Below are 19752 nucleotides of genomic sequence, written 5' to 3' on the forward strand. Positions count from 1 at the left end.
CGAGAGCAGAAGCTCACGAAAACTGCAAAATAATCTCAGAATTGTGGTCCAGGTTAGTTAAGCCTTACTACCTTATAGAATTTTTCAGTTTGTTTACATTATTATGAGAACCGATTCATGACGGACTGTAATGTGACGTTGCATTGCACGTACAAATAGTGATACCTATATACTGTTAATTAATGACCGGAATTTACTCTACACGCATGGATGTGCGAACAGTGTTATCTTATGCGAATTGTTTTACAGAGGTAAAGGCTTAATTCATATTGCCAACACTTGAATACCGTAAAAATAGCTATGGATTTTTGTCTGAAGTCAGACGAAACATTAAGCGAAACTCTGAAAACCCTACAGTATTAAGGCTGGTACACAATAAACCGGGAACGAAAACCAGAATGAAAACGAGAAGCAGAGGACGTGAATATGAAAATGTTTGATTCACAATAAACCGAGAACGTAGACGACTATGCATATCGATATGTATGTCAATAACGATATGTAAAGTCGATATTACGCATTCTGATGTTATTTGTGTATAATTGACCAATGGTGTTCTCTCATGAGTACAAGGCAGCCAACATAAACACAGGTTAACCAACTTCGAAATTTCAACTGAAACATTTCATTAGGTATGGTACTATAAATATGCCCATGCATCTTTATTATCACAACCTTTTTAAGTCTACCATAACGTAAAATAATTAGAGAAGAAACATTTTGTAATAGAACAAAAATGAACACAACTGTAGTTATTGAATTGAAGCATGAATATGTAGTGGTAATACAACCAATACAGTAATAAAATATGATTCACTTACGATCTGTGTTCAAAGATGCAGCTATTGAAAGCCACGTATTCTCCTTCATTTTCTCATCTTTATACGAGGCGCGCCGCTTATCGTAAACGTGAGGATTTTCTTCAACACTCAAAATTAGAATCTCAGCAAACAAAACTTGCTCCATGATGCACAGCACAGAACAAAATAATGCATAGGTTATGTCACGGTCTTCTTGCTACAAAATATACGACGACAAAATAGCTTTTAGATGGCAATAGAATGAATCTAGTGGGCTGTGATCGGAAACGTGGACGCCAAAGTTGAAACTTGGCCAACTCTCCGTTCCCGATCCCGGGCTCCGGCAAGCTTTTCGTTAATTGTGAATGCTCACATTTAAATGTACACATTTTAACAATTTTACCGTTTTCGTTTTCGTTCCAATTCTCGTTTCCGGTTTGTTGTGAACCAGCCTTTACCATGTCCTTCATAGTACTTCGACTTGACACTAATTTTCTTTTTCTTTCCCAATGAGAAAGAGTGACTTCATGACTGTATACTTTGCAGTACAAGGAATGCAATGCAAGCTCTTCGTTCTATTTCAAAATAATTTTATTTTCATTATTTTTTTAGCATTTCTAGCTGGGAAAAATTACGTAGAAGATGAAGCTGCATAGTAGTATTGTCTGAAATCCACAGTCTTATTGAATATAGCCTACTACGTACATCTCAAATAGTTTCTTGTGTAAATTGGTGCTGTGAGGTTATCTTAAACTTATCGGTTGTATCATGTACTCTAGCACCCTCCTGGCGCCAAACCCGAGACTTCTCAGACGTCAATAATGATAATGAGGGTCGGTTTCTCGGATGTATTATTTAAACATCGTGAAGGCCTTATCTTCACGTAGTATCAATATCACAGACAAACATTCCTTGTGTCTCTCTTCAATACAATAATGCTTATCGCTTTAGAACTCAGAAAGATCGTTGACTTTGCTTGTTGTAGAATTCATGTCTGTTCACATGATTACCCCACGCTTCCAAAGAGACGAAATGTAAAATTGTCAAGACTATTACCATGCAAATTACACAGTTAGGTCCGTAACACACTTGAAGAGTTTTTGCTAGCGAGAAATGTGTTGCGAGAAAATTCAAAGATTGATAACATGGATTCAAATGGACGTCCACACACTGGAAGAGATTCTCGTTCGAGGCAAAAACCTCGCGCGAGTTTCTCACTGGAATCGGTAGCTCAGCGAATTTTCTTGACACATTTATCAAAGATGTTTGACATTTATACTCTGTATGACGATTGAATGTAGAAAGAAGATATCACAGGTGGCGATGAATTGTATTGTTTTTATTTGAAAATGAGGAAAGATGGCTGATAATTTCAGTCAGAAACTTATCGAACTTGTACGATGTCACCCGTAGGCCTATTTATAGGATACACGGGATGAAAACTATAAAAACAAGAAACTTAAAGAAGAAATCTGGAGACAAATATCAGATTATCTGAAAATAAATAGGGCTATACTTTATTTTGATGAGATTTAATAGTATTGATTAAACATTTGAAATAATGTATCTATATGTCTTAACAGTTTACGTAATTTTAATCAGAATATAGCAAAGAATTCTCTATCATATCATGAATGGCAAAAAAAAAAATAAATAAATAAATAAATAAATTGTGGTCCATTGAACCTGAAATAATGCCTAAACATATCATCATTCAAATCGAAACCAGTGTCCAAACCTCGCCCTTATTTTCGTAAGATACAATGTGATTTTCAGATATTTCTGGCTTTAATTTTAGGCCTACTTCTTCTTTTCATGAACAAAATATGTTCATGTAACTCCATTTCCTCATCATCTGAATACTCAGATTCAACATAGAGTTCGTACGTAATTTGTAAAGTACGAAGTACGACAATATACACAGGTTATATATTTAAGTACGACAATAACCTATAATATTCCCCCCAACGAGTGATTACTATAATCAGAAAAATGCTTTCTGCATGAAGGCAGTGCATAGATGATCATAGGAGGTGTGGTCTGTGATAGTCTTAGGCCTACTTGTGGTTTGTGGTGTATCAGAATTCTGGCCAAATTGTTGGGTCTCGCCTGCTATATCAATAAAGTTACACCGTTGATTTTCAAGTTCATTGTAAACAGCTGTTTTGTGATCCCATAAAATAAGTTGCAGTTTTGAAGATTCGGAATGCCTACTATATGTCAGAACTACCTATAATTTCTAGGTACATACGCTCAATTTGTTGGTTTTCAAGGTTTGTTAATTAATATTATTTCTTTTGCAATAAATTAGTTATAAACATGTTTCTTTTCACTTCGTATTTACAGGATTTAAAGTTCACTGAGTTTACGCTAATTGGCACATACCTAATAGATAATGATGTGTTTTGTTACGTATTATGTTGAAGGTATGTTTCTTCATTTTTTCATAGATCTTTATACTTGGCCTAACTGTATTTACATCCTCATACTTTATTATAATATGTCAATAGTTTCCTCTGTTTACATTTTTATTTTATTTGCATAATTTACATTCTTAGCTTGTTTTCTGTAGTTATATTTATTTATGCTCGACCATGCCGAAATGTAGTAATTATACACCTGGTAGCAGTCCTTCAATGCATGTCATTAAAGTACACCTACTCATTAAAGTTCAGGTATTTTCAGCCAATGACAACTCAGCTTACAGGTGTTCAGCCAATAACGAGTCAGCTTTGTACCGTTATAAAACCGCACGTATCGATTATTCTCGGATATGCAGTCGAAAGAGAATTAGCGAAAAGTCACGGAGGCTGGAAATCCAATACTGTCGCAGAAGGTTATGTTCTGTTACTATAATAATTAGCGTTAATTGTAAATAATATTCAAATAAATTCAATTTGTCATCTCGTTTGCAATGTCGAATTCAATAATCAAGGTTATACCAAGTTTAACGGGATTACACAAGGTCAATGACATTATTGTTCCTCGGAAAAAATCAATACTTTCGCGTCTGCGCACATCTCACAATTCACGACCTAGAACAAGGTCACTTCCGATCTTGTCAGATACAAATAAAATGTATCTGAATAATTTCAAGTCGAGCATAAAAAGTCGTATGAAACTCGCCTATAATGGTAATTAAGAAGCTCGTATGAAAATTATGAAACTCGCTTGCGCTCGTTTCATAAACATCCATACTCGCTTCTTAATTACTATCATTATAGGCTCGTTGCATAATGTACCATTAAAATTATACCGTATTTTAAAAAGTTTATAACAAATAATTTAGGATAACAGTATTGTTACGGTGACTGCCAGGTTCACGCTAAAACTGGCTTTCTGGGCATCTGAAATATTTATAGAAAAGCACGATAGATAATCACATGAAATTAAAATGTACATGATATTCTAGATCTTTCACGTCAGAGGTGAAACAACATAAAGCGGCAAAACATTGTCAATTTAGTAGCCACATAATGGTTAATTGATTGGAATAGGGTATTGCGAAAGTACGTCGTTATTTTATTTATTTTTGGTACAAGTAACATTTCTTTAAGTATTTATTTATTTTCCCTTGTACTATCAATAAAAAACACGTATACTTTTAATTTTTTTAAAGTTATAAGTGGATGTATGCACCCTACGTGGTATTCTGAAACTCAAATAAAATACCATTTCGGATTACGTACATCAATACACTGAATCTTGATCATATGCTCTTAGTTTTGTATCAGTTAATGTCGAAAATGTAAATGTGACAACGAAATCAAAGCACTAAAACGTCAAACGTCATGCCTTTATTTCGCTTCCGCCCGCCTCCACTCAGGGTTGCCAAACCTACCCATGCTCTGGCTTGTAACTGAAGATGGCTCTGGTGAATAAAGTCATATAGATAGAGATGAGCTTAAACGATATTTTCAAGTATCTGTGACAACTGTGACTGTGACAATTAAATATCTGTGACTTTTATAGGTGATTTTGTCACACCGATATTTTATATCGATACGTAAGCACAATGCATGAATGACACCGATATTTTGTCACACCGATAAAAATTAACAGGAAATAATGAAGAGCAATGCAATGTGAATACGATTTCTCTATACACACCAGACATAAGTGATTTATATGGGAAAATCCAACAAAGAAATTATGTACATGTACCATTAATAAATAAATACTTACCTAACTGAACAGTAACATGTCAAAAGTTAACCTCATGTACCAAAAGGTTATATTATAGATATTGAACCAGTTGGTCATTTTTAAATGTAGTTGGGTATGGAGAAATTGAGGTTATGTGATTATCCTAATCGTTTTAAAAATTGATCCTTTTTATTGTATATAATATAATGGATAAATTATTTTAAGTCGTGCATTAACATTATAATATTGAGTCAGAATAAAAATTAATGAAACATAAGTATTCAGAAAAACATTGGAACATAATTACAAAACAAAACAGTTGTTCAGATAGGATTTTACACAAGATTAAGTACTGGTAACCAATGCTGTTATTATTTAAATCGTGTAATAACTACATCACTTATAATAAGATGGAGAAACTACCGCCCGATTGCTGTTATTGTATCATGCGCACGCGCAAACCTCGACGTAGAGGAGAAAATATCAGTCACAGAGTACTGAATACGGAGCAGATTTCGATAGCGATATTTTGTCACAGATATTTCGCGTCATCAGTCACAGGTTTATATGTGACAAAAAATACCTGTGACAAAATATCGGTTTGTGAAATATCGGCCATCTCTACATATAGATAAGTAAGGAACCGGAGCAATATGAAATTCCCAACTGTCCATTCTCAGTGCAGAAACAAATGAATGCAGCAACGTGAAATACTCCACTGTTTACTTATGTCTATATCAACAAATATCTTAATGTAACTTTATTCGTTTTCTGGAGTATAACTTAACAAGGTAACATCACACATGTCACCAACATGTCGTGGGCGTTTTGCAATAGTTCACTTTACCGTGTTAGGAATATTTATCATTATTTATAGCGTATTTCTCCAATAAAGCTAAACTCAGCTCCATGAAGCCACAGCTACTCTTGTAGTCGACTCCTTAACGTCCACGGGGTAGGAGCGCTGCGAGCTCCCACAGGTATTGATAATCAACTTTTATTTAATCACTTTTTTTAAATTATGTTTTTATGTACAAGAATAAGGAGGTACACTTTCATTCATTGAACAGAATACAAAAACATTCTTCACAACAAAAAGTATATATGAGATTAACTTATAATTTGTAGGGCTTAAGAATCTTAGGTCAATGTAGAGTATCCACCGGCCACTGAACGAATGTTTCACACTTTTATCACTGCCAATGCTGCGCTATAAACCAATTTTCGGCAATCTAATGTAAGACTGCCTACAGATATTTGGAAAGTTTCAGAGAAAATACACAAATTCAATCTTCTAACACGATTTTTTTTGTTTTTATGAATTCAGTAATTTGCTGGGAGACATCGTTAGATATAGACCACTCTTACACTAAACCTGGAGTAATTTAAGCTTATTAATCAGATATGATTCTACTTACTGTTTTTTTATATGCTCACCTGTATGCAAATTTCTATTTTATACATATTTCATTGTTATTTTCCATCCAAAGATCATTAAGAACGCTGAATATTACTTAATATCTCCTATCTTTCTTCAAATAGTGTTTATATGCCATATTAGTTTTCATTTGTTTTCATAAGTTAACAATGATGCACATTGGGAGCAACATATAAGAAATTATTTTCCTACACAATCCACGCTATATTCACGTTGTTTTGAAATGATTACTCGAAGATGGTTTGCTTATTGTTTATAACACGCACATTAATTGTATGTAATTTCTATTCCATACGTTTTTTTTTATATCCCAAGATCATTAAGAATGGTGAATAATATTCATGCTTGTTTCCTGTATTTCTTAAAATATGTGGCATGTTAGTTTTTATTTGCCGTTATTTACGTAAAAATGATGCGCCAAAAAATAATAATTTCGTACTCACTCCACATCCTATATTCACATTTATTTTTCAGTGATTTATTAAAGAATGTACCGGTATTTAAAAGACTAATTTAGAAACATGTTACATAAATCATCCTTTTGCCAAAAGAGAATGCTCCCTGGACCAAATTATATTAAAGAATGTACCGGTATTTAAAATACTAATTTAGAAACATGTTACATAAATTATCCTTGTGCCAAAAGAGAATGCTCCCTGGACTAAATTATATTACAGAATGTATCGGTATTTAAAAGACTAATTTAGAAACATGTTACATAAATCATCCTTGTGCCAAAAGAGAATGCTCCCTGGACCAAATTATATTAAAGAATGTACCGGTATTTAAAATACTAATTTAGAAACATGTTACATAAATTATCCTTGTGCCAAAAGAGAATGCTCTCTGGACCAAATTATATTAAAGAATGTACCTGTATTTAAAAGACTAATTTAGAAACATGTTACATAAATCATCCTTGTGCCAAAAGAGAATGCTCCCTGGACCAAATTATATTAAAGAATGTACCGGTATTTAAAATACTAATTTAGAAACATGTTACGTAAATCATCCTTGTCCCAGAAGAGAATGCTGCCTGGACCAAATTGTCGTATTTTGCAGTGGTCGTCAGTACTCGTTGAAATGGGTAATAATATAATATAATTATGTTGTACGTAGCAAGATCGATTATTCAATTGATAGGATATTTTATGAGGTTGTCACGACTGAGATATCTATTGTCAATTGCTTTTATTTGTCAGAAGGCCTTGACTGACGGGTATATAAGAATTGGCGCTCTTAGGGGTGGAGGTCCGGGTTTGGGATGGCCCACAAGCAACAAGGTATACTAAATATTTTTGGGATTAGTGTAAAACTGGCCTATGTCTCCTATAGTGGGCGGGACATAAGTAACATTCACCATCACTTTTTTTTAACTATGTTTTTATGTACCAGAATAAGGAGATACGCTTTCATTAAATTGAACAGAATACAAAAAAATTCTTCACAACAAAAAGTATATATGAGTTTAGCTTATAATTTGTATGGCTTAAGAATCTTACAATAGATAATATCACAACGTTTCTTAATTATAATGAAAAAAAAAAACAATTACTATTAAATGAACTACTTTAAGCTGCTAACTTAATATATTTCACTGGCCGCATGGTCTTGGCCTCCTGCAATACGAAATCCATGGCCGAACATTTGACATTGGCAATGGATGAATTGCACAGTTAGCAAACATCCATTTTACATCCATAGTATCAGATTGATGGGGTATCATTCGCACACGGTGCTGGCGTACCACTATCTTATCGGTCTCTGCCGAGTCTAACGAACAGACTGGCAGCGTGAACAGCTGCTCACTGACGCAAGGCGCTCTGATGGGGGTCTGCGCCGGTTCTGTCCGGATCCTGGAAGATCTCAGCTTGCTCTTGTATGCTCTTATTTCTGTCCGACAGCATTACTGATAAAAATAAAAAAGGTTCCTTCATTCTCCGCTAAAATACGAGTTGTTCTTGTGTGCTGTTGCTTAATCTGAAGAAATATTACATGATTAATTACTCATTTATAGCGATTATGGCAAAGATCCATACTTTGGCAATGAATTAATGTATTATACTCGTATTTATGTTAGGAAAATGGTTCAGCGCTGATTTAAAACAAATATACGGGGTAAACTGTAAGTAATGTCATTAATTTCAGTGGGTTATTCTTTGAGATATTTGAAACAAAAACATTTAAAAACATTTAAATTCCACTGAAAATCATGAAAATTTTTGCAAAATTTTTTAGCTATTTCACTTATTCAGAATTTATATTTTCATACCCCAAATGGATTCAGCTCAATTCTGATCACAAATACTCGTATGTTTACACTTTTTAAATTAAGGCTGGAAGGGGGCGTGGAATTTAAAGAGCTGTCAAAATTGTTTTTCATCGAAGAATTCTTTTTTAAAATTTCTGATTACAAATCTAGTAACTTTTTGTTGGCTCCCTGAAGTTACTAGATGAATGTAGCGGAGGAGAATATTAATTTACATAAATATTCATTTTATTTTCAAATCTATTTTTCTCTGTCCATTTTTGTTGATTCAACACCAGTTTTCTTATGCCAAATATTAATCAATCTGGATGAAATTTTTACTGCAAGTATTAAATTTATGAGGTGGCTGCATGTTTCTATGCATTTATTTTGTGAGAAATGCTGCTAGTTTATTTTATTAATATTTTCGTAAGAAAAATATTAATAAAATAAACTAGCAGCATTAAGAAAAATATTAATAAAATAAACTAGCAGCATTTCTCACAAAATAAATGCATAGAAACATGCAGCTACCTCATAAATACTTGCAGTAAAAATTTCATCCAGATTGATTAATATTTGGCATAAGAAAGTTGGTGTTGAATCAACAAAAATGAACACAGAAAAATAGATTTGAAAATAAAATGAATATTTATGTAAATTAATATTCTCCTCCGCTACATTCAACTAGTAACTTCAGGGAGCCAACAAAAAGTTAGCTAGATTTGTAATCAGAAATTTTAAAAAAGAATTCTTCGATGAAAAACAATTTTGACAGCTCTGTAAATTCCACGCCCCCTTCCAGCCTTAATTTAAAAAGTGTAAACATACGAGCATTTGTAATCAGAATTGAGCTGAATCCATTTGAAAATATAAATTCTGAATAAGTGAAATAGCTAAAAAAATTTTGCAATAATTTTCATGATTTTCAGTGGAGTCTTCCCTTAATACAATTCTGCTCGTTTTTGCTTCCTTTCGAGATAAGAATTGTTTTATATGAAACATTTCATAGCGTGTTTTGGGAAAACCATTGATTTTGTACCCAAAAAAATCCACTTTCCTCACCTCCACGCTAGGGCCCTCTGGGATCACTTAAAATGCGAAAGAGAGAGTAGTGTGCGGAGAGCAACGGGAAGCTACCGCATTTATCTTTCCCAAAAACTAAACTGATGGGAATCCTAAAGAAAGAAAATAGGTGTGGATTCGAAAGAGAGTGGTACAAGTTAATAATTAGGGTCAACTGCAAATGAAAATCTGTTAGCCGAAAATGGCACGATACTTGATGTACAGTACATAATATCTTTGTAAGATGGCGTAAATTGAATAATCTTTGTAAGTCTGGCTTTTTATACTATGCACTTTATCATTCTAATTAAATGAGATAATTGTACATCGTCTTCGCTTCCTAAAGCTATTTCTTATCAGTTTAACAACACAATCCACTAACCAATGACCATAATTAACAATGTTTAAATATAATTTACACAATAATTATCATATTTTGGATTACTCCATTAACGCGCCTTTGTCGTCCGCAACCAATCACAATCACATGATACATCCAAATACATTTACAATAATTACTCAAATCCATCAGACCATCAGATTTATCAGTCAAAAATCGGGTGATTGATGAGTCCCATGCTCATGAGCATCGGTGAATTTAAAACGGGTTCCAGTGAGATCGTGCTGAATTTAAGAACGCTAGATGAAATATATTATCAGTCTCCTTTAGTACGAGTATAATATACTTTGGTGAACAATCGTCGATTTTAAGGACTATTTGCTGTACGGTCTACAATTCTTTGGTAGGGATATTATTTCCGCATCTGCACCGATGTACCGAAGTTCTTCCAATTAAAATTCGATAGTGTTGTTGAAAAGCTGACTGTGATAATGAAACATTTTACTTCAATTTATTTCTGTAGTAAAAGTCTAGAAATCATTGTTTCCAAATCAAGAAATTACAGATAAGAAGAAATCGATTTGTACTTTGCGCATGGATACGATAAACCATGAAAGTAGTTCCATGAAGCTATTATAGTTTATCAAAGTACCACTAGAAGGCTCCCCAGCGCAGCATGGTGGTTCAGTGTGGGTTGAAGGTGTAAATCTGGCAGGATTAACAACAAACGAGCCTTCCTTATTAATTCTTAAAGTGTTTAAAAACCATTCACCATTCCGTCATCAAATAAGCGCCGGCCCAAAGGGTGGCTAGCGTCGGTACAGGTGAGTAACTTGTAAATAGAGAAAAAAAAGAAAATTCATCATAGGTGTTATCCCCATGAGTCACAGGTTCGGTTGCCTTGAATTGAAAACGTGATTGTAATAGAGGATATTAGGCCCTGAAAGGATTGGATGATGTTATGAACAGTTTATTTTACGAATAGATGTAAAAATTATTATTCCAAGCCATGTGTATATAATTTAAATTTGGAGGGAGTAAGGAATCAGATTTATGTGCAGCGTGGTGTAAGGTTACTTTTTGTTGCTATGCTCAGAATTGGTTGCATCACATTAAGTAACGTTGAAGTTGAATGTAGTCGGTAATGTTGTAAGTAAAATCTATGTTACTTTTCTTCATGTATTGGAAAGAAAATGATTTATTTCTCACATTCCATCTAAACTGGTCAGACTGGTTCAAATTGTGAATTTCATGCACCGGGGAAGCTTTTCAAGCCCACCAGTGGAATACAGTAACTAAATGCAAGTCATCTTTGTGGTGCTTGCCACAGGATTCGGGGTTCACGGCTTCACACCCTGCCGAGGGGGATGATTTTTTAAGGGTGATAAAATATGCGGCAATGTTTGATTACATGGTACTTTACCCTCACGCACGCGCATTTCAGTGTTTCTGTTTTCTATCACCAGGGACGTAAGAAACGTTTTGACGCCTTTCTCTTTTCTATCGTCAGGGGCGCAAGAAGCGACTATCAGACTCATAAGAGCAATTTTTTAAAAATATAATTTATTTTAGTACGGTGTCGATTTAAGTACCTAGACAAGGCTTAAGTGTTGCTTAATCGAGCTTATCGTGTGTGACATGTTACCAACACATTAGTAATTTAATACTAATTTTGGTGAATCTTCGATCCCGCTATGCACAACATTGGGAGAAAACACTTATTTAAATCACTGAATGAAAATAACCTCAAAATTGTACACCACTCTAGAGACACGATGTGGTCATTGGGAAAGCTGTAAACCTACCCAAGACGCCCCCAAGTAACTTGGATTCTTTTATTCCCGACCGATGATTTTCTAAGATGTTTTCACACGAAATCATCACGTTTAACCAAGTGATTCGATCATTACGTTGCACTACTCGGGAAAACGCTCATTTCTTCGGTCCAGGGTAAATCTGTTTGTGTACTTATCTACCAAGAAGTCTATATGCAAGGCAAACTAAAAGTCTGAACAAACCAAACCTAACTTGTCACTGATCCTGGACCTTACGAATATCGCGTATTTATTTTTTCAGATATAGCCTAGGCCTATGTATATTTGTAAAGCTGTACCATCTCTGTTTCATTTCATCATGAGGCACAACACACATCAGACATCAGTCCAATGTGTGGTACGTAGTGAGATCAAAGATTGTCTAATTTTTACGCCACATGTATTACATTTTTTGCAGGGAAAAAACTCCTCTAAAAAATTAAATGTGTTTTTGTAAAAGACCAGAAATACAAATTCACTGACTTCACTATGATGGAGGCTTCTTACGCCCCTGTTGGTGAATAAAAAACCGCTCTTGTGCGCCAGTGGTAGAAAAAGAACTAAGGAGCAGGCAAATTATTAACAAATATCTGAGTGCTGTGTATTCAGACTTCACAAAATATCCTTAGCATGGTTTTCTTTTGAAGAAAAGTAAAGATTGAGGTCCCATGTCGTAGATTTACTGCATGTAAGATAACCTATTCAAGACGACAGATAGCTTCGGTGATAGCACAATGGGTCAAAGCACTCATAAACTTAACCCACCCACAGCCATACAAATTGTGTTAACGAGCATGACGTATTACCTTTCCCCCTCCCTACAGCATAGGCCACAGTAGTGAACAGTGGCGTGTGTGTCACATCAGATGAAGGAACAGATGAGGCGCGCTTTCGAACAGGGGCAGCAACATTCCCCCTAAGGTTAGAGCCCAGTTTAGGTGTGCGTGTATTAATCGAAAAAAAATGTCATATAAACATGCGACCTATTCTCAATATTTTCTAGCTCCTAATTTTCGATTAATACACACACACCTAAACTGGGCTGTAACCTTAGAGGAAATGCTGCTGTCCCTGTTCAGAAACGCGCCCAAGATGAATCGCAACGAACTTTCATTTTCCATCTCTGAAGGCTTTGCCAGGTATTTCAGATGACAGACGTTAAGAATATTGTAATGCCCTTGAAAAATCTATAAGTAGAAATTAAAAAAAGATTCCAAGATGTCAGAAATTGAGAAAAGTCGTTTACTGTAGTTTATTTTGGAATCCGTTTGCAATAGGAAATATTCAGGTTCCTCTTGAGTTACAAATGGAAGTAATTGAACTTGCACGTCAGGAATAAGTATTAGTCTTAGAGACTTAGAGGAATGGATTTATTCAGGAAGTGGCGGAAAGTTAAATACCCAGATATGCATGCTTTTGGAGCCAGGGTAATGGCAATATTTGGATCTACTCATGTTTGTGAGAAATTCTTGTTATACATATACCTACATCACGAGATCTTCTGTAAGGTCAACATGAACTTGAATTTGGCTCTGCGACGTGTGACATCAGATTTCATCCAAAGAATCACCTTAATAATTCGGAGCAAATGTAAATCTCCTTTTCGTAATACTAATAGCCTACTCTGTACATTATTAAAAAGTTAATTTCATAAAAGCAACTAATTAACAATTTATTTAATGCAGAAATTTTATTGTTGTGAAGAAGTCTTATGTTCACTTTATTGTATATTGCATTGCAGCGGCTAAGACATTAATTCATTTATTACGTTTCATCAATGGTTCAGTTTGAATGTTCTACTGTGTTATGTTACTTACTTACTTACTGGCTTTTGAGGAACCCGAAGGTTCATTGCCGCCCTCACATCAGCCCGCCATTGGTCCCTATCCTGAGCAAGATCAATCCATTCTCTATCATCATATCCCACCTCCCTCAAATCCATTTTAATATTATCCTCCCATCTACGTCTCGGCCTCCCCAAAGGTCTTTTTCCATCTGGCCTCCAAACTAACACTCTATATGCATTTCTGGATTCGCCCATATGTGCTACATGCCCTGCCCATCTCAAACGTCTAGATTTAATGTTCCTAATTATGTCAGGTGGTCCCGCACCGTGGTGTCATGGTCTAAGGCATCCTGCATCATCAGAGTTTTGGATTACAAGAAAGAATGTCGAGTTCAATACCCCTGATTTTTTCTTTTTAAATTGTAATCAATTCTCTTTACAAATTTAATTTTCTTCTCGTAAAGTTTCCAGCTAACGAATTACATATTATACCGGTTGAAAGGAGAACTAAACAGGGTCTTTTTGAAATACGAATCGTGCAGAAGGGTTGGGCATAGAAGTCTAATGATTGTGGTCGTTTGTGAACGGTTTTTGAAATTTTTACACAAAAAAACTGTACACTGCAACACATGTTCACGTAACAGCAGCAGATAAGTCGTGAAATTATGTACGTGAATGCACGAAAGCTTCAGTAACTTAATACGTCACAGAGGGACATTGGTGGCTGTGCATTTCCTCCTCCTCACTCTAGTCTTGCTTTCAATTTGCTGCTACAGTCACTGAATGCACGGTTGCCATATCTTACTGTTACATACTCTGTAACGATCTTCAATGAAATGCCTTCCGGACCGTCAATGCAAAAATAGAAAAAAAAAATCAATTTGTTATCTGCCTTCAAAATTCTCCAATATCTTTCCAAAGTTGTCTGTTTGCCTGGAATATACTTACTTACTTACTGGCTTTTAAGGAACCTGCAGGTTCATTGCCGCCCTCACATAAGCCCGCCATTGGTCCCTATCCTGAGCAAGATCAATCCAATCTCTACCATCATATCCCACCTCCCTCAAGCATGGTATTTCATTTCATTTATGAATTGTACTGTTCCAGTAGAAATTCACATCATTTTTTTTTTTATTTTATTGGGTTATTTTACGACGCTGTATCAACATCTAGGTTATTTAGCATCTGAATGATATGAAGATGATAATGCCGGTGAAATGAGTCCGGGGGTCCAGCACCGAAAGTTACCCAGCATTTGCTCGTATTGGGTTGAGGGAAAACCCTGGAAAAAACCTCAACCAGGTAACTTGCCCCGACCGGGATTCGAACCCGGGCCACCTGGTTTCGCAGCCACACGCGCTGACCGTTACTCCACAGGTGTGGACTTCACATCATTGATTGTAATTAATATTATTTTGTTTTTCGTGAACGTCGGTATTTTCATATTCAGAAATTGCTTTCACCACCACACACTGTCTACCTTCCCAGATCTGTTCCACCCTATGGAATCAGGCTTGCAGTAATCTGTCCTTTGCAGCATCCTGCAAATGAGAAGAAAGATGAAACTGTTCTTTAATTCCCTTCTTGAAACAGTTGTTGCAGATAGGCAATACACAAACATCTCCACATCAGTTTCTAGCTAACAATGAAGTCATTTCTAATGATATTTCATTCCTTCATACCAAGTGTGCTGCGTGATACAAACCAACTCTAACCAGTTCTCTCCTAGCTGGTTCGGTTCTTGTATCTTATCCCAATATTGTAAGAAAGAGGTCAAGATATTATCCATTGCAGGATTGATGCATTTGCCATTACGTAAGATTATGTGCGAGAAATCAGATTCAGTCTTGTTTAATAATAATCAATTTTTATGTACGGTACCCCATCAGCATAGTCCTGAGATAGTTTTGCATGGTGTTGGTCAAGTAATGGAGTAGAGATATATTCCAGGAACTGAAAATTGAACTTGTACTTTACTACATTCAAAATTACGTAACTAAAAAAGTAGGAAAAGTTGACTTCAGAATACATGGTTAGAGACCATAGGCTCCGACTTCTGATTTTAAGGAAGGGAGCAGAAAGTGATGCAGGAGTTACTTACTTACTGGCTTTTAAGGAACCCGGAGGTTCATTGCCGCCCTCACATAAGCCCGCCATCGGTTCCTATCCTGAGCAAGATTAATCCAGTCTCTACCATCATATCCCACCTCCCTCAAATCCATTTTAATATTATCTTTCTATCTACGTCTCGGCCTCCCCAAAGGTCTTTCCCCTCTGGCCTCCCAACTAACACTCTATATGCATTTCACCCATACGTGCTACATGCCCTGCCCATCTCAAACGTCTGGATTTAATGTTCCTAGTTATGTCAGGTGAAGGATACAATGTGTGCAGCTCTGCATTGTGTAACTTTCTCCATTCTCCTGTAACGTCATCCCTTTTAGCCCCAAATATTTTCCTAAGAACCTTATCCTCAAAAACCCTCAATCTCTGTTCCTCTCTCAAAGTGAAAGTCCAAGTTTCACAGCCATACAGAACAACCGGTGATATAACTGTTTTATAAATTCTAACTTTCAGATTTTTTGACAGCAGACTGGATGATAAAAGCTTCTCAACCGAATAATAACAGGCATTTCCCATATTTATTCTGCGTTTAATTTCCTCCCGAGTGTCATTTATATTTGTTACTGTTGCTCCAAGATATTTTAATTTTTCCACCTCTTCGAAGTATAAATCTCAAACTTTTATAGTTCCATTTCGTACAAGATGCAGGAGTTATCCAATGTATTTATACTTACGTAATACTCAGCTATCACACTTGGCTTTAAGTATTTGTTATTAAATTTTTCTTGCTTCCGCTCGTGTTTATGTTAGCACTCTCTGACACATCATAAATTATTAAACTCAGTCAAAGGTCCCTACTGTAAACTTTTAACATAAAGTTGTCTGTACAAAAGAAACCAAATGACCTGGAAATGTACAAAAACTTGCCCAGACATGTTCAAACATTTTTAACAAGAGCCAGAACAGGTCACATTGTCACTGAATTGTACCTACACCGATTTCACATTTCTGATAATCCTACTTGTCTGTGGTGTAATAATCATGATGAAGATCTGGAACACATTCTTCTATACTGTCCATCCATAAACCACAAAAGGAGTAAATTAAAATCATCAGTACCAGTTGCAGAAGACACAGCCCAGCAGTATATATTGACTACACCCCAACAGGCATCTATAATGAACACTGATCAAAATACCCCTAATTTCTCGTGGAAAACAACTGAATAAACTACAGTGGACTATATGTTAACAAACAGCTGGCTACATTAAGAAAATTGATAGATAAAGTTGTCCCCTGTTTCAGTCACCAATAAACACAGCATGAGTCAACTTACGGAATTGTAATGAAGTGAGCCCATCCCAATTGCCATTAGTAATTTAATTAAAGATGATATGTTCTTTCCCTTTTTCTTCCATATATTTCAATAATAGGCTATGTTCGTACAGTTAAAAAAAATAACAGGTGCAAAAGGACATGTTTGCCTCCGTATCCAAATGAGACCCCTCTGGAGTCTGTACCTATGTTAGATGCCATAACGTCATTGGGGTCAACAACTTGAGTGGTTATTCACCATCGAAATTCAGTGAAGACAAGAAATGGTCGGCATATTTTTTTTCTGGAGCCCTGAATCAGGAACAAGGTTCATTTATGTTCCTTGAGTACATGACAGGAATCTCCTAGCTCCTTCCTACACAAAGAGGAATCATGCTAAGGAATTTATTGCCCTATAAAATCCATTTCCCTCGACTGGGTTTATGATTATGGAGATAATAAGCCTCTTAGGAGAGTTCAGAATAGTAGCAAAAAATGGAAAGAAACTTAGAAGTTTAATAACAAATTTGGTATATTATGTTGGAGAGGTTGGAAAGAGAGACCGTTATTAGGTTGGTGCATAAGTGCTGAAGATAAGGATAGTTTGAATTCTTGACCACTGTCTTTCCTACAGAGGTATTCAACAAATCAGTTTAGTCACAAATTGAAACATGATCATCTTCCTTACATTCTGCACGGGCGCCTTGCTTTTTTGGAGCAATCTTTAACTATACTTACTTACTGGCTTTTAAGGAACCCGGAGGTTCATTACCGCCCTCACATAAGTCCGCCATCGGTCCCTATTCTGAGCGAGATTAATCCATTCTCTATCATCATATCCCACCTCCCTCAAATCCATTTTAATATTATCTTCCTATCTACGTCTCGGCCTCCCTAAAGGCCTTTTTCCCTCCAGCCTCCCAACTAACACTCTATATGCATTTCTGAATTCGCCCATTCGTGCTACATGCCCTGCCCATCTCAAACGTCTGGATTTAATGCTCGTAATTATGTCAGGTGAAGAATACAATGCGTGCAGTTCTGTGTTGTGTAACTTTCTCCATTCTCCTGTAACTGCATCCCTCTTAGCCCCAAATATTTTCCTAAGCACCTTATTCTCAAACACCCTTAACCTATGTTCCTCTCTCAAAGTGAGAGTCCAAGTTTCACAACCATACAGAACAACCGGTAATATAACTGTTTTATAAATTCTAACATTCAGATTTTTGACAGCAGACTGGATGATAAAAGCTTCTCAACCGAATAATAACGGGCATTTCCCATATTTTTTCTGTGTTTAATTTCATCCCAAGTATCATTTATATTTGTTACTGTTGCTCCAAGATATTTGAACTTCTCCACCTCTTCAAAAGATAAATTTCCAATTTTTATATTTCCATTTCGTACAATATTCTGGTCACGAGACATAATCATATACTTTGTCTTTTCGGGATTTACTTCCAAACCTATCGCTTTACTTGCTTCCAGTAAAATTCCCGTGTTTTCCCTAATCTTTAACTATAAGCTCACAATAATAATATCGTCACCTGAATGCAAGAACTAGGTAACTTGAATTTTCATATTTTGTGACATCGCCTATTTACTTATTTATTGCACTAAGGAATATGTCTCGTTTTCTTTTACCTATTTGTTATATTGGAAAATAGATGTCGCTGGTATCGTTTGATCAGTTACCTAGATCCTGCGTGCGAATTTTGCTATGCTATAAAAGCGGTAACTAAAAAACGCAAATTTCGAGTTACCTAGTTCTTGCATTCACACGACGATATGAACATGGAGAAATATAAAGCTCAAGGCTTAGATGGGTGGGGCACATTGAAAGAAGTAATGAGAGGTTTCTAGAATCAAAAAGATATTCAGTAGTAAAAGATGTATCGGCAGACATAGAAAGAGATGGTTGTAAGATTTGGAGGAGGATATTAAAGAATTGGGAATAAGGTGTTGGAGAAGATGAATCAGGACAGTGAAAACTGTGTTCAATAGTTCAGCAGACACTGGCCATAATGCCAAAGAGAGAGAGAATCTTTAACTACAGTAGCGTGCAAATTAATCCGAACAACGTAATTACTTATGCAAAAACACTCAAACGGGATAAAAAAAGATCTAAAACATACCTCAGTAGTCTATGTGGCCTCCCTTGTTCCTAATAACAGCTCTGAGACGATTTGGCATGGATTCCACTAATTTCCCACAAATATTCTTCATTTCTTCATCGCGAAACCATACACCAATGAGGGCAGAAATCATCTTCTCCTTTGTAGAACAATCCATTTTTTGCATTCTTATTTTGCAAATTGACGACAAGTTCTCAATGGGGTTGATGTCGGGTGAGTTGCCTGGCCAGGGGAGTACCTGAATATTCTTCTTGTTGAAGAATTCTGTAGTTTTTCGAGACGTATGGCATGGTGCCAGGTCTTGTTGGAACACACCTCTGCCATCCGGAAATGATTTTTGCAGCTGGGGTACGATTCTGGTTTCCAATAAGTGAATATATTTGTCAGAATTCATCATTCCCTTCATAGGTATTAATGCTCCAGGTCCTTCATGTGTAAAACAGCCCCAAAACATTACTTTAGGGGGATATTTTGGTGCTTGTTGGAGATGAGCTGCTGTTACTTTTTTGGATCCTTTCCGTACATAAGAAACACGGTGGCCGTAGATCTCGAAATGAGACTCATCGGAAAAAAGTACATTCTTCCAGTCATTCACTGTCCAG

The 19752-nt window shown here is 35.8% G+C and overlaps 1 protein-coding gene across 1 annotated transcript in view; it reads left to right on the top strand.

Annotated features, from left to right (window-relative positions):
* Positions 1-10689: 10689 nt before the first annotated feature.
* The window catches only part of LOC138713917 (ornithine decarboxylase-like), a 73006-nt gene continuing 63943 nt past the window's right edge, over positions 10690-19752 (top strand). Inside the window, exon 1 of the mRNA XM_069846454.1 lies at positions 10690-10861. The gene's annotated coding sequence lies outside the window, so the exon portion shown is untranslated. The remainder of the gene's footprint in view (positions 10862-19752) is intronic.

Source organism: Periplaneta americana, chromosome 14 (assembly GCF_040183065.1).
Source record: "Periplaneta americana isolate PAMFEO1 chromosome 14, P.americana_PAMFEO1_priV1, whole genome shotgun sequence".
Taxonomy (NCBI): domain Eukaryota; kingdom Metazoa; phylum Arthropoda; class Insecta; order Blattodea; family Blattidae; genus Periplaneta; species Periplaneta americana.